General features: G+C 34.1%; 1 pseudogene; it reads right to left on the reverse strand.

Moving 5' to 3' along the window:
• Positions 1 to 580: 580 nt before the first annotated feature.
• Positions 581 to 3,338, reverse strand: LOC140512072 (bcl-2-associated transcription factor 1 pseudogene; annotated as a pseudogene).
• Positions 3,339 to 15,219: the final 11,881 nt, after the last annotated feature.

A 15,219-nucleotide genomic window follows, 5' to 3' on the forward strand; every position in this document is an offset into this window, starting at 1 on the left:
TGCAACAAAATATGAAACATGCAGCTGAATTAGGAAAAGCATAGACTGCTGTGCTGAAGTGAATAAAATTTTAATAGTACTGGTAAACTGATTATCCACTTTTGTCTTAATTAGCTTAGATAGATAGATCGATAGATAGATATAAACATAGCCCTAAAATTTAATTCAGAATAAAACTCTGAGAAACAAGGGGAAGGAAAAATCAAACTTTCACAGAGTTGTACTGTACCATATCTTATAGACAAGGAACAATTACCATGCACATAGCAAAACCAGTCAAAGGTTTCTGGGGTTTTTAAAGTTAATATTTAAAAATATTGTATTTAGCATCTTTCTACTTTGCTTCAGTACAATCTTCGACATGCACTCTAATATTATTGAGATATTTAAAGACAAAACAAAAATTCAGACTACTTGTAAACAGTAAAATTTAATAAAAAGCTTGCATTCATTGTTGGAAACAAACAAAATCAGATAAAGATGGTAGTGCAATCTTATTTCAGATTTACTTTTCTTGATTTTTTTGAACCGTCTTGTATCACTGAAAAGTGCTTCAGCCTCTTCCTCTTTTGTCTACTCATTAATAGTCCAAAAATCATCCCTCTCACCTTGCAAGGACTTCATGCTCTTTGGGGTATATTATAGATCCTATTCCTCTTCATTTCTTTGAGTTGTTTGGAGCAGTATTTGTTCCAGAAACTCCTCTGGCTTTTCTTCTGTCTCCAATAAGTTCCTTTGGGTCAGTTGACTCCTATGAAGCCTGAAAATTCTGTTGGTTCACAGAGTTTTAAACTCTGTTTTTTTCTTCTTATTTTCTTTTTCTTCTTGAGAGCTTGCTGAGGAAGAAGATGACAAAAGATGAAGATCAAGAATAGTCTTACTCTCCACTTTTATGTTTACTGTCATCTTTGTGACATTCACATTCTTTGTAATCTTTAGGCATTTTTTCTTCCTTTCTGGATCCACTGGATTCCTTTGAGCCTTTGGAATCCCCCTCTTCTTTCTTTTTCTTTTCCTTTCTTTTCTGTGATGATCAATGTGATGTCGAAGATCAGCAGAATTACACCTTAATTTTTTATCGCCCTTTTGATTTTCTTCTTTAAAATCTCTCTCTTCTTCTTATAAATAAGTATGCTTCCTCAGAGCACTTGGTAAGATATCAATTCTTCCGTGTATTTCTGGGCTTTTTTGCCAGATACAATGTTATTCAGGAGCCTTCTGATATGAGGGGGATACTTCAGTTAGGGTGAACCTTTCATTGCAGCTGATTTGAAGTACAGTTTTTTAATATGATGAACCTAGGACACAATCTGCTGAATAAATGCTTTTTCTGGCCTATGGCAACTTAGTGTGGTCAAAGACAAAGCAGAATTGTTGTTCCTTCTTGACAAAATGGACAAGGGTACTATGAGCAAGAAGCCTTTCTTTATTCAAGGAAGCAGATTTGAGATACAGGTGTCATTTTGAGTTTGACTTCAGGGTGGTGGGAGTCACTAGTTATCATTCTGATCCTAAGTTGGGTCTCCTTTTTGAAAACAGACTTTTCTCTCACCTCCAGATTCTTGTATAGAAGGGGACTATAATCAAAGAGTTCTTTGAGCTTTTCAGATTTTACCTACAGAGGTGACAGTTTCTTTCCTCACCATTTTTCTCCCAGAACTTCTTTCATCTTCTTGTCTTCCCTGTGCTTATCTTTTGTAGTGCTAGACCTTTACACTACATATCCAGTCTCTTTAAGTTTATTTTTCTCTTCTCTAAAATGCACCACTTTCTCTATTGCCCTTGAGTGAAACTTTAGATTTGTGCTGGGTTTCTTCCTTCTCAGCCTTCCAGTGAGGTGCAGTAGCAATATGTTTTATCCTGATCTGCCAGAACAAACTTCCTAAACTACAATCCTATGTCTTTTCTCTGTCATCAACTTCTGAATCATTAACTTAGTTTTCCAAATTCGTTATTACTGAAATAATCTTAAGCTTCCTGATCCTCCCATTCTCCCACTGCCTTCTATTTTTCTGTTTCTTTTTTGGGGCTTCTTTCTCCCTGGTCCTATCCTATCAAGAGGTATACCGTAGACCAGGGGTGGGGAACCTGTGACCTCAAGGTCACATGTGGCCTTGTAGGTACTTAGATATGACCTTAACAGAGTCCAAGTTTTACAAAACAAATAATTTGTTAAGGTAATTTGTTCTAGTTAAATTTGAATTCAAACAAATGGCCACTCTTAAGGACCTAAAGGGCCACATGTAAATTTGAGGCTACAGGTTACCCACCCCTTTTCTAGACTTTTCATCTCTACCTTTTTAAAAAACTTTCCAATCTTTAAAGTTTCCTGATATCTATCATCAAGATAAAATAATAGAGGAATGAGAAGGCCTTTTGAGTACAGAGGAAGGAGTAGAGGGTATTGTCAAGGAGGTATATGTAATCTGTAATGTCAGTTATAATCTCTAGAATAAACATGATTGCTACTATGAGATTGTGAATATGTCCTGGAACAAAACACAGAACTATATCTATTCTTTCTAGCATGTTATCTGGACCTTGACCTGGAACTAGACTGTGATCCTGATTTTGACCTTGAAGAATGTGATCTAGAGTTGGATCTACCTATTTCTTTCTTCTTTTATATCTGTTGAATCTTTTAATTTATTTATTTAGAGTTTTCAATATTCACTTCCACAAAATTTTGAATTTCAAGTTTTCTTCCCATCCTCCCCTTCTCCCCACCACAGAACATCATCTATTCTGATTACTCTTTCTTCTAATCTGTCCTCTATTCTCTCGCCCCCCTCTCTTATCCCTTTCCTTCTCTTTTTCTGTAGGGAAAAATAGATGTCTATACACCTTTGCCTATATGTCTGATTTCTAGTTGCATATAAAAATAATTTTTATCTTTGATTTTTGAAGCTTTGAGTTCCACATTCTTCCTTTTCCTCCTCCCCATCCATTTTCATTGAGAAAACAAGCAATTTGATATAGGTTATACATACGTAGTCATGCAAAACATTTCTATAACAGTCATGTTGTGAAAGACTTAGTTATCTTCCCCCATCCTGTCCCACCCTCCACTTATTTTATTCTCTCCTTTGTCCTGTTCCTCTACCAACATGTTTGCTTCTGATTGCCCCTTTCCCCAATCTGCCATCTCTTCTATTATCCCTCCTCTCTTATGTTATTCTTGTAGGGTGTGATAAACCTCCATATCCAATTGAATGTGTATTTTATCCCCTTCTGAAGTCAAATCCAATGAAAGGAAGGCTCACTCATTCCCTTTCATCTTCCCTTTCTTCTCTTCTAATGTAAAAACCATGGAGGCATGCTAGACTCACAGGATTCATAGTTGTCACTTCCACTAGAAAGGCTTAATTAACTTCAAAAAATAGGTCTGTTATGACCTTCACAATTTCATATCACATATGATCATGTGAGTAATCCAGGAAGTGTACTGGGGAAGCAGGCTAAAGAGTAATTGAGAGCAAATGAAAAGGACTATTTTTAATATTTTTAATTACATTTTAACATTTATTTTTTTAAAATTTAGAGTTCTAAATTCTTTCTTTCCCTCCTTTCCTTCCCTCCCTTCTTAAGAATGCAAGCAATTGAATACAAATTATTTGATCTGAGTAATGAAAAAAATATTTTTCTATATTAGTAATATTACAAAGAAAAGAGGAAGAGTTCAGAGAGAGAGAGAGAGAGACAGACAGAGACACAGAGACAGAGACAGAGAGAGAAAGGGGGAGGGAAGGAGAGAGAAAGAGAGAGAGAGAGAGAGAGAGAGAGAGAGAGAGAGAGAGAGAGAGAGAGAGAGAGAATTGAGTATAGAAATCTATTTACCCAAAAGGTCAATAAGAGGAGAAAGGGTAAGGGGAGTGATTAATGGGAAGGTGCATTAAAGAAGGCAGTGGTAAGAAGTAAAACATACTTTGGAGGAGGAACAGGACTAAAAAAAAAAAGGACAAACTAAAGAAGGTGGGATGGAGGAAAATACCCAGGTATTAACCACAAATGTGACTGTGAATGGGAGGAATTTGTCCATTAAATGGAAGCATATAACAGAATGGATAAGAAACATGAATCCAAGGATATGTTGCTTACAAGAGACAAACCTGAGACCAAAAAACACAGAGAGAGTTAAAATAAAGGAATGGGACAGAATCTTTCATGGTTCACTTGAAGTAAAAAAGGCAGGGGTAGCAATCATGCTTTCAGACAAACCACAAAAAAATAATAATAATAATAACAAAAAAACAACAACAACAAAAAAACCAGACCTAACTAAAAGAGATAATAAAAACATAGACAATAACATAATATAAAAAATTCAGCATATTTCTCTGGTAAAACCCTTATTCCTCAAATGCATAGGAAACTAAGTGAAATTTATTCTAAAAATTAGGCATTTTCCAAATATCTTAGCTTCTCTGATCAATAAAATTATCTAAGACTATTTCAACCTTCTATGGTGAAAAAAAAAGTATTGTGTACCTCCAGTGCCAAGCCTAGAGGCCTGTGTTGGGCTACCCGAGTCTTTCTTACCTGTCCCAGGTCTTCGGTTGGCCAAACCGGATTAACGTATGAGAGAAAGGACGTTCCAGAGTCGAACAGGGATTGAGTTTTATTACAGGGTTTCGGTTACAAGTGCAGGGGGAAGAGGGGGAGATTTCCTAAGGAGGCTAAGCTTAAGGGATTGGAAGTAGAAGTACAAGCGGGGAGAGAGGGGGAGGGGAGAGAGGAAAGAAAAGAAGCGGAGCCCTACTTTTCTCTTTGGCTCCACACGTGCTAAGAGAGAGCTTTCTGGCTTCCTCAATCCTACTTAATCTTCAGCCACACAGTTTGCATCTCAATACCATGCTGTTAGGTAACTAGGTGTGCTCCAATCCGGGACGACCTCGAGAGCAGGGAGACTCCACCCATCAGGTATCTCTGGGGGAGAGGCGGAAATACCCGAGCTAGCCGAGCTAGCTCAGTCTGACCTTCTCGAACCCCTGCTGTTCATGGAGGGCCTCGTAAGACTCTAAGATTTAGAAGTCCCACTTTTACCCGCCCGAGACCGTCCACACGGAATTGAGCTTCCAGTCCCAACACTCCAGAGAGAAAGAACTAACAAACTCTAAGTGCAAATTAACACAGAATTTTCTCACTTTCTTTGTCTTCCTTGTCTGTGATACGACTAAGAAGGAAATGTGGTTTTAATTACTTCACATGTATAATCAATGTCTCATTGTCTGCTTTCTCAGTGGGTTGGAGAGGCTCAGGAAGGAAGAAAAGAATTTGGAACTCAAAAATTTTTGAAAGAATGTTAAAATAAATGAATAAATTTAGATTAAAAAGTATAAGGGTATTAGGAAAAGGAAAATTTTCCCAGCAAGTTTCTGAAATAAAACCTTATTTATGAAATATATGGGAATCTGAGCCAAATTTACACTAGAATGAATGATTCCCAAATTTAGAAACAGTCAAATGATATGAATAGGCCGTATCCAGAAGAAGAAATCAAAGTTATTTTGAGTCTTATTAAAATAAATTCTAAATCACTACTGATTAAAGAAAGATAAATTAAAACAACTTTGAGATACCTACTTATACCTATCACATTGGTTAACATGATAGAAGGGGAAAAACCATGATGGAGGGGATGTAAAACATTGGGACACTAATGTACCATTGGTGAAGTTGTGAAGTGGTCCAAGAATTCCAGAAAACAATTTGGAACTATGTTCCATGGGTTTTTAAATTGTATATAACCTTTGACCCTTTGACCCATCAATACCTCTTTAAGGAATTATCCCAAAGAAACCAAAGGAAAAGGACAATGCACCCCCATACACACACACACACACTATGTATATATATACATGTATATATATATATAGAGAGAGAGAGACAGAGACAGAGACAGAGAAAGATAGATAGATAGATAGATAGATAGATAGATAGATAGATAGATAGATAGATAGATAGATAGATAGATAGATAGATATGACACCTCAATTTTTGGTGGCAAAGAAGTAGAAATTGAGAAGATGCCCACAGTCAAGGAATGGGTGAATAAGTATATGGTTATAATGGAATACTTGTTATGTTTCAAGGAAAAATGAGCAGGATGATTGCAGAAAAACCTACGAAGATTTATGTGAATTTATATAAAGTGAACTGAGCAGAAACAGGAGAAAATAGCAAATAGTAATAGCAATATTATAAGGATGATCAAACTTGAAAGACTTAGCTACTTTGATCAATACAACAAACCAAGACTATTCATTAATGAGTCATGATAAAAAATAATATACATCTCAGAAAGAACTAATAAACCCTGAGTACAGATTGAAGTATACTTTTTCACTTTTTGAATTTTTCTTTATCTCTTTTTTGAAACATCGTTAGTATGTAGATATATTGTGCATGATTTCATATGTATAATTGACATTGCATTGCTTGCCTTATAAATGGGCAGGGAAGGTACCAGAGGGAGGGCTAGAATTCAAATTCAAAATTTAAAAATAATATGTGTAAAATGGATGTTATGAATTTATTAAAGAAGAAAAGATATTTTATAATATTCCCATAGCAATAATGCTTTTGTATCATGCTTCTCTACCATATTTCCTGTACTTATCATGAGTATATATTCTAACATCACAATGTTCTTTCTCTATTTTATATATTCCATTACTGTTTAGCTAAGTTGTAACATTTTGCAACCAGTACACTATATATCTCAGGAATATTAGAAATTGACTCTGCCTGCTTTATAAGGATCTCTAATTTAGTTTATTAGATACACTTACTAAGAGTTTAATATAGTTGGGGAAGTACTAGGTTTCTAGACAGGCAGATCTAGTTTTAGGTATGACTTATAATATTTGCTATCTCTCAAGTCCGTGGTATTCACTTGATATTTCCAAGCCTCTATTTCCTTACATTCAAAATTGAGAGAAAAATCTCTGTAGGAGACAGCTAGTTGTCTCAGTGGATAGGTCACTGGACCTGGAGTCAGGAAGTCAGGAAGACCTGAGTTCAAATCTGGCCTCAGACTAGCTGTGTGACACTATACAAGTCACTTATTCTTGTCTTAATACACAAGAGAAGGACATGGCAAACCACTCCAATATGTTTTCCAAGAAAACTCCATGCTCAGTATTGGTGTCATGAGGTCATGAAAATTAGACCACAACTGAAACACAACTACCACATTGGGTTGTTGTGAGACTAAGATGAGATATTCTTTGCAAAACACTTTGTCAGCTTTTTTTTAATGGCAGCTCTTATTAACTACACACAGGTGACTAGTTTGTAGGTATCTAAGCCTGTGAGGTCTATTGCAAGTCTTCCTCTTGAGGATTGCTATGGTTATACTATTTTTATGATCTGGTTGCTACTTTATGTTACTCGGCTTAGAAGATATGTACAGAAACTATTTTTTCCCTCCCTTTTTAACAGATGTGAATGATTGAACAAAGTGAGCATCCAGCCCAAATGCTCCAAATGTAGTACGTGATTCATAAGTACTATCTGAACAGAAATATTGGAGGCCAGTATGTTGTTAACATTGTTGCTGCTTTCACAAACCCATGTTAGATGTGTTTCATTAGTTTAACCAATGTTTACTAAAATAGGTACTCACAGTACAGAGTGGAAATTTGCCAGAATCTCTGCCCTCAGGAAGCTAATGATCTAATAATGGTCAGATGACATGTACACAGTACAATATAAGCCATGATGTGATTGGGACAAAGATAGATGCAAACAAATTTCTGCAACAAATCAAAAAGAAAGTAAAAAGGTAAGTGGGTCAGAGAATAATTATTTTTTTACCATATTATAATTGTATGTTTTTATATCAAAGGTTAATGAAAGTTAAAAGCTCACTTTTACATAGACCATTAGGCCATAGCTTACTATAATAACCAAGACTGAGGGAATGTGATTTAGTTCTCAATTGACTTCATATGGAGATAGAACAAACACTATTACCCTATTTTCATGAGTATATAATTGAAATTTAGTGACTTTAAATAAATTACTCAAGGACAAAACATCTGATTGAACTAGGAGTTCAATCTAAGACTTCAAGCACTAAATCCAGTGTGCCCTCTCTTTCACTATACTATCTTTTAACGTCACCTAATCTAAAATAAATACGATGGCGCATGTTCTGATAAATCCACCAAAAATAGTTGCAATACGACCTCTTGTTATACCATCAGTGATCAACAATAAGAGAAAATTAGAGTATTTTCTTGTAAAAGCACATAGATTGAAAAAAGGGACACATTCTGCTTTCCATGAGAAATATTCAAATAACCCTCTCTTGACAATTGCCCATAAGCCAGATAAACGCATGAATAAACAGGACCACATAAGCATATACCTCCTAATGAAAGATTCAATAATCAAACCCTGTTTATTGTGGGCATACTCATTTTCCTTCAGAAAATTTACAGTGTGGCACCCACATATTTTCCTCCCCATTGATTTTGTATACCCTACTCTTCTCCAAGCAGGTATTTCCAATATGATTTTATTTTATTAATTCATTAACTTGACAGAGATATTTCAAATTAAAGTATTTTTCAATCAATATGTTCCAGTCTACTGAAAACAGCTTTGGCCATTTAAGCTTGATATTTTATATGCCTTGAATGAAAACAAGCGTACTATAACATGTTTTATACAAGGCCATAAGGAGTAAAATGGATGTATGAAATGGCTTCTTCCCCAAACCTCTCAGTTCAGAATATCTGTGAAAGTTGAAAAGCATAGGTCCACACCTGACATTTAACAGGGGATTGTATTTTAATTATCAAACATTAGGAGTGTACTACATGTATGGAGTCATAAGGGCATTAAAAAGGTATTTAGTATTTATGAGATCCAAGGAAATACATACAAATACCACTAAAATGACACTTCATGGTGAAGATGCCACTCAAGGTTGACTTTTCTACACATTATACCCTTTAATATTTAGGGTGGATTGTTTTTATGCTTAGAATAGTTCTACCTCAAAACCTTCCTAGATTTTATATATCCATTTTCCAAAAAAAATAGGAGAAATGTATATCTTTAAATATATTTAGAAAATGTATTTTCACCTGAGGCTTATAAGTGATACAAGTATATTTGGAAGCAAATGTATTTGAATTTGAAGGAAATATTTCACAGAATTGTAAAAATCTGAATCACTACTATGCTTATGACTGTCTGGATGACCCTGTATTTCAACTGAAGAAACCTTAGGACAATGTCTTTGACCATTGGTCATTTATCCTATCCTTGAACACTGTGAGTGATAGGAATCTTATAACTTTTTAAGAATTATAGGAGGTTGTTGCCCATTCTAATTTCCTCAGTAATTTCTTCCTTATACTTAAAATATGTTACAATTATGACTACTGCTACAAATATGATCACTACAAATAAGTTTGTTTTTCTGTGTTGAATTTTGATACAATTAGTGATGAGTACGTCAGATATAAAAATTACCTCCACATATACAGATTGAATACTCACCTGTATCTTATTGTCTTAACAATTTTTGAATTGAGATGTTAACTCACCTGCTCATTGTCACCCAGCTACTGTGCATTGAAGGTGGGACCTGAATCTATGTATACCTTTGAGATTTGAGCAACTTCAATCTAGTTTCTATCCACTATGTCAAGCTGCATTTGTTTATATTTTCACATTCTAAACAAGATATATGATTAACCATTTTTAAAAAAATAAAATCTGTTTTGGACTTTAGGAATGAGTGTATACATTTATCTACACCTACAGATGTATCTATCTACCTATATCTGTCTATCTACCTATATCTATTTATCTATCTATCTATCTATCTATCTAATCTAAAGATATCTACAGATATATACACTGTGTGTGTGTTTGTATAGACATACATGTACAAGATGTTAAACACCAATATGGAAAGGTAGATTTGAGAGAGATAAAAACTAAGATTTGAGAGTTTCAGAGGAAGTCTTAAATGAGTCTCCCATCCCTTCACCTGATTAGTGACTAAAATTTCATCATTGAAAATTTATTACTTTACTTTATTATAGTTTTGATCTCTGTAAAAATGTAAATAAACTGAGGAGGAGTAGTTTTTAAAATTGGGAGATAGTCTACCTAAGACAAGCATGTAGCATATGGATTTGTTTTTAATCACTTCTGAAACATGTATCTTCATCTTTTTCTTAACTTAATAGTATTTTCCCAATTACAAGTAAAGAGAGTTTTCAACATTCATTTTTTAAGGATTTTGAGTTTCGATCTTTTCTACTTTACTCCATTCCCATCTTCTTCCCCAAGATAGCAAACAATGTTATATAAATTATACATGTAAAATCACATTAAATATAATTACAAATTTTTCACATTGTGAAATGGTACCCAAACCAAATGGTACCATTGTTCTACCATTATCTAATTCTAATTTTTAAGGAATTATATTCTTCAATTTTCTTTGATACCTCTTTTTCCTTTTGACCAATTCTACATTTAAAGGAGTGACTTTTTTCACAGGATTATTTTTCCTCATTTGGCTGATTCTATTTTTTTTTTAAGGAATGGTTTTCTTTAGTCAATTTTTGAGCTTCCTTTTCCAAGCTGTTGACTCTTTTTTTCATAATCCTCCTGCACTACTTTCATTTCTTTTCTCATTTTTTCTTCTACCTCTCATACTTCTCAAATTATTTTTTATCTCATCCAAGTGAACTTTCTGGGCTTGAGGTAATTCATATTCCCCTTTGAGGCTTCATATATAGACTTGACATTGTGGTCCTCTTCTGAGTTTGCATTTTGATTTTTCCTTTTGTCACAGTAGCTTTCTATGGCCACCACTCTTTTTTTGCTCATTTTTAATAGTTGAGTTCTGCTCTTGGGGCACAGGAGGTACATTCTCAAGCTTCTGACATTGGGGGTCAAGGCCTTGGTCACTGGTTTTCTGTGCCAGGGTCTTAGGCGCTGGCAGCTTGCCTACTGTGCTGAGGTGGATGAGTTTAACTGTGCCTGTTGTGCTGGGGTTCTGTGGTTGGCAGTTTACCTTTGAAGATGAGTCTAGAGGCCTCACAGATAGCCTGTTGTTCCATGGCCTGCTGAGCCAGGACTGAGGGTCTTCAATTGATGATTTGTGCTGTGCCTATGAACCTACTGTTAGTTTGCCCAGAAACCATCTCCACTGAATTGTGCTTCCTTTTACCCAAGGGAGACAGACTTTTCCTGAAGTTCTGAGTTATCCTAAGCTGGAAAATTCTTTCCCTCTGACTTTTTATGGGTTTTGTCTCCCCAGAATCTATTTAGAAGTCGGATTTGCTTCCGAGGGAAACTGGGGAGAACTCAGGCAACCACCTGATTTCTCCCTGACATCTTGTCTCTACCATATAAAATTTCTTTCATATAGTCTAACCACCAAATAAAATGTGGATTCTTTCAGAGGAGGAAATAACATACAATTTTTTTTTTCTTTTTAAATTCCTACCACTGAGCACATTGCTTGGTATAAATTAATTCAAAGTGGTGGTGACCCTCTGATTCTGCTTAAAAGTGTCATCTTGTAAGATTTAGAAAAACTTGTATCTATTTCTGGTTCTACCATTTAATCTCCTCATCTGTCAAAAAATGGAATAATAAGCCAGCCATAACTTTCTTACAAATTGTCAGTATCAAAAGTTACAATATGTATTAAAATGCTTTGGAAACTTTAAATCACTATCAAAACTATTGTCACAGCATTTACATCATTATTCTAATTAAAATCGATAAATAAGCTTATTGATCCAGATAAATAATCTCAAACACTGGGACTCTCTAACCTTTAACATTATCTTTGATTGTTCAGTTTTTGTCTGTATCTTTGATAAATTCACAATAGAGAAGCTGTCCAATAAATCGGAAGTCTTTCTTAAGTCTTTTAATATACCATGGATAAAAAAAAAATGCTGTTCTACTATCCCTTATTAGCAAAGATCAACTGATCTCTTTTTGAGGGCATACAGATGATAAATAAGGTTCTTTATGCCATTTCTTATGAGCAAATAACCATTATTGCCAATATTTTCTTAAATGACAGGAATTAATTATTTCCCATCACTTAACAAGTGAAATAATAATACAACCAATTTCCTCTTCTGAAAAGTGATGTTTTTACTACATCAAATTTCTCTCAAGGTTCTTTTAAAGAAGGAGACTTTCTCATCTGAAGAATCAACAATCCTTTGAGAATTTCAGTTTTAATTCTCTTATTTTAGAGTAAAAGTGTCTGAAGCTAAGAGAAAATAATGACTCAAACACTACAGAGAGTTAAAGTTAGGGATTAGAATATCTGCCCTCTGATTATTCACAAATTGTCCTTTTGTCTATGTCATACTCACCTATCCAAATAAGAAATGTCCAGCTACAGGGTAAGCAATGTGGTATAGCTTACGAACAATGACTTCTGAGTCAGAGGACCTTCCAAAGAGTGAATGTTTGCAAATGTCAAATGACACAATTAGACGATATAGCCTTTTATGTCTGTTTCAGCTTTAGTGGTGTGATCCTAGGATACTAGTCTATAGACAGATTAAGAGAAAAAAGTACAATAGACTAAATCTTTGAATTTAGTGGCAGTCATGCCATTCAGGGGATTGACCACTTGACTTGCAGTCAGAAAGAATTGCATTCAAATGGAGCTATGCAACCCTAGGGACATCACTGAACCTCTGTCTGCCTCTGTTTTCTCTACTCTAAAATAGGGATGACAATAGTTTACCTCCCTGGCTTTTTGTGAGGATCTAATAAGGTAGTATTTGTAAAGTACTTAGCACAGTGCCTAGCACATAGAAAGTTTTGTTTATTTGTTTTGTTTTTTGTTTGCTTGTTTTTTATGTGTGTTCTCTTCCTTAATTGCTTCATTTCCTTCTTTCTTTTGGATTACAAATAAAGCAATAGAAGAGTATTTAGTTCACACTCATAACAATTTGTTGAAGCTCCTTTCCACAGAACTTTAAGAATATGTGATATCCAAATATAGTTCTATATGTACATAATAGCTAGGTGATGTGGTGGATACTGCTGAACATTAAATACTGCCCAAGATATCCAATAGAAGTATAACTCTAGGTAAATCATTTACCCTATCTCAGGATCAGATTGTTCATCTGCAAAATTGAGATAAAATAATAGCCCTATCTGATAGAGCTGTTGGAGGCAAGATCTGATATATTTTTGTTGTTGTTGTTGCTGGTGGTTGTTTCTTGTGTATTTTTTTATGGTATTGAGGGAATGGAAAAGAGATCATGGCACTCTCTTGTCTGCCACAGGATTCTGAAACACATAGGAGATATAAACAAACCATCCATTGAACTCTTGGATGTATAAATTCCCTTAGCAACAATCAAAAAATTGTGGAATAGGTGCAGAAATAATTCCAGATATATATTTGTCTTTAGCATCTTGTACCGGAGTTGGATGTTGAATTAAAGTTTTAAAAATCAATTTCCACTCATGTTACTTGAGAAAACAATATAATTGAATGTTGCATTAAGTGTATCCTTTATGAATATCATGGTTTCCACTTGAAATACAGAATTTACTTCACCAATATGGAGATTGAATTTATTTGAAATGCCACAATTCTTATTTTTATCCACTCAATTGTGTATATCAAAATGACTGAATCAATTTAATCTAAAATATAATTTAAGTAAAAGACACTGTAATTGCCATGTAATAGGGGAAAAAGAAATTAGATTTTAAGAATGAGGGCCTGAATGTTTGGGGCTGTGCAATTTATAGGATACTAATGTGAAAAGATAACTTTTGAGTGCAAGTGAAGACTCAGGATCATATGGTAATTACAATCCTTAGAAAAACAGCTGAGATACTAATTAAATGTCATATGTATTTTCTAAAAGATCCTGAAGACATATCTTCCAATCAGGATCTATTCTTTAAGCCCTTGTGAATTTTCAGTTGTTAGTCCTTCCTACTTCCTGAAATTACCTTATCCTTATATACATATATACCTACACATACATTCACATATATACATATGTATATATATATATATATATACATATGTATATATGTGAATGTGCATAGGGAGTTTTCACAGAATAAATTGAAATTCTTGGAAGGAGAAGTCATTTCATTTTGGCACGTTTAGTCATAGCACTTAGCAGGATGCTTTTCCCACAGTAGGTCCTTAATAAATGTTTAGAGGATTCAATTGAAATATTGGTATAGAACATGTTTGAGCAACTGTCTACATTAGTTGTTTCTTCTATCAAAGTGCCAGAAGTAATTATATATTGAAAAAAATCAATGCATCTCCCATAAAAAATATCAAAAGCTTAAAAGAAAAAAATAAAGAATCTTCACAATTATGCAATTCTGTTCAGATCACCATATCAAAAAGCATTAATGTAAAATAATTAAATAAAAGAGTTATGATCAAATTAAGTTTACAATTGAACACTTTCATGTGCCGCAAGTAATCAAATGGGATTATATGAAATAGCTATTTTTAGTGATACACTAGATACTTGAAAATGATATTCAACTTAAGACTAATTAGAATCTAAATGTTGCATAAAATTAAAAAACATATTCTTCTTGAATATTTTCATATTTGTCTAACCTGTTTTTTCTTTTTGTGAAACTGAATCTTTCTTGACAGAACTATGTCTGTACTATATAATTGAATATATCATGTGTTCACATTAATTTTCCACTCTAAATGCAAAAGTTTTGACTTTCCTTCTTTCATTTATTTTATTTTGCTATTTAAAAAAAAAAGTATAAAGGTACCCAGTCAGCTCTAATAGGTGCCCACTTTTATCTCCTTCTTGGTTCCATCCTATTTGGGATACAGCCTCAGAAGTGGTATTATTAGGGCAAAGGGTATACATATTTTTATAGCCCTTTCAGTGTAGTTCTAAATTGCTCTCCAGAATGGTTGAATAAGCTCTCAGCTAATGATGAAAAAATTAAAGTTTTCTGTAGTCATATGAAAAATGTTCTAAATCACTATTGATTAGGAAAATCAAACTAAAACAACTCTGAGGTGCCATCACATACCTATCAGAATGGCTAACATGATAAAAGGAAAATAATAAATGTTGGAAAAGATGTGGGAAAACTGAAACACTAATAAATTTGTTGGTGTAGCAGCGAACTGATACAATCATTCTGGAGAAAAATTTGGAACTATACCCAAACGGCTATAAAATT

Source organism: Notamacropus eugenii, chromosome 6, assembly GCF_028372415.1.
Source record: "Notamacropus eugenii isolate mMacEug1 chromosome 6, mMacEug1.pri_v2, whole genome shotgun sequence".
NCBI lineage: Eukaryota > Metazoa > Chordata > Mammalia > Diprotodontia > Macropodidae > Notamacropus > Notamacropus eugenii.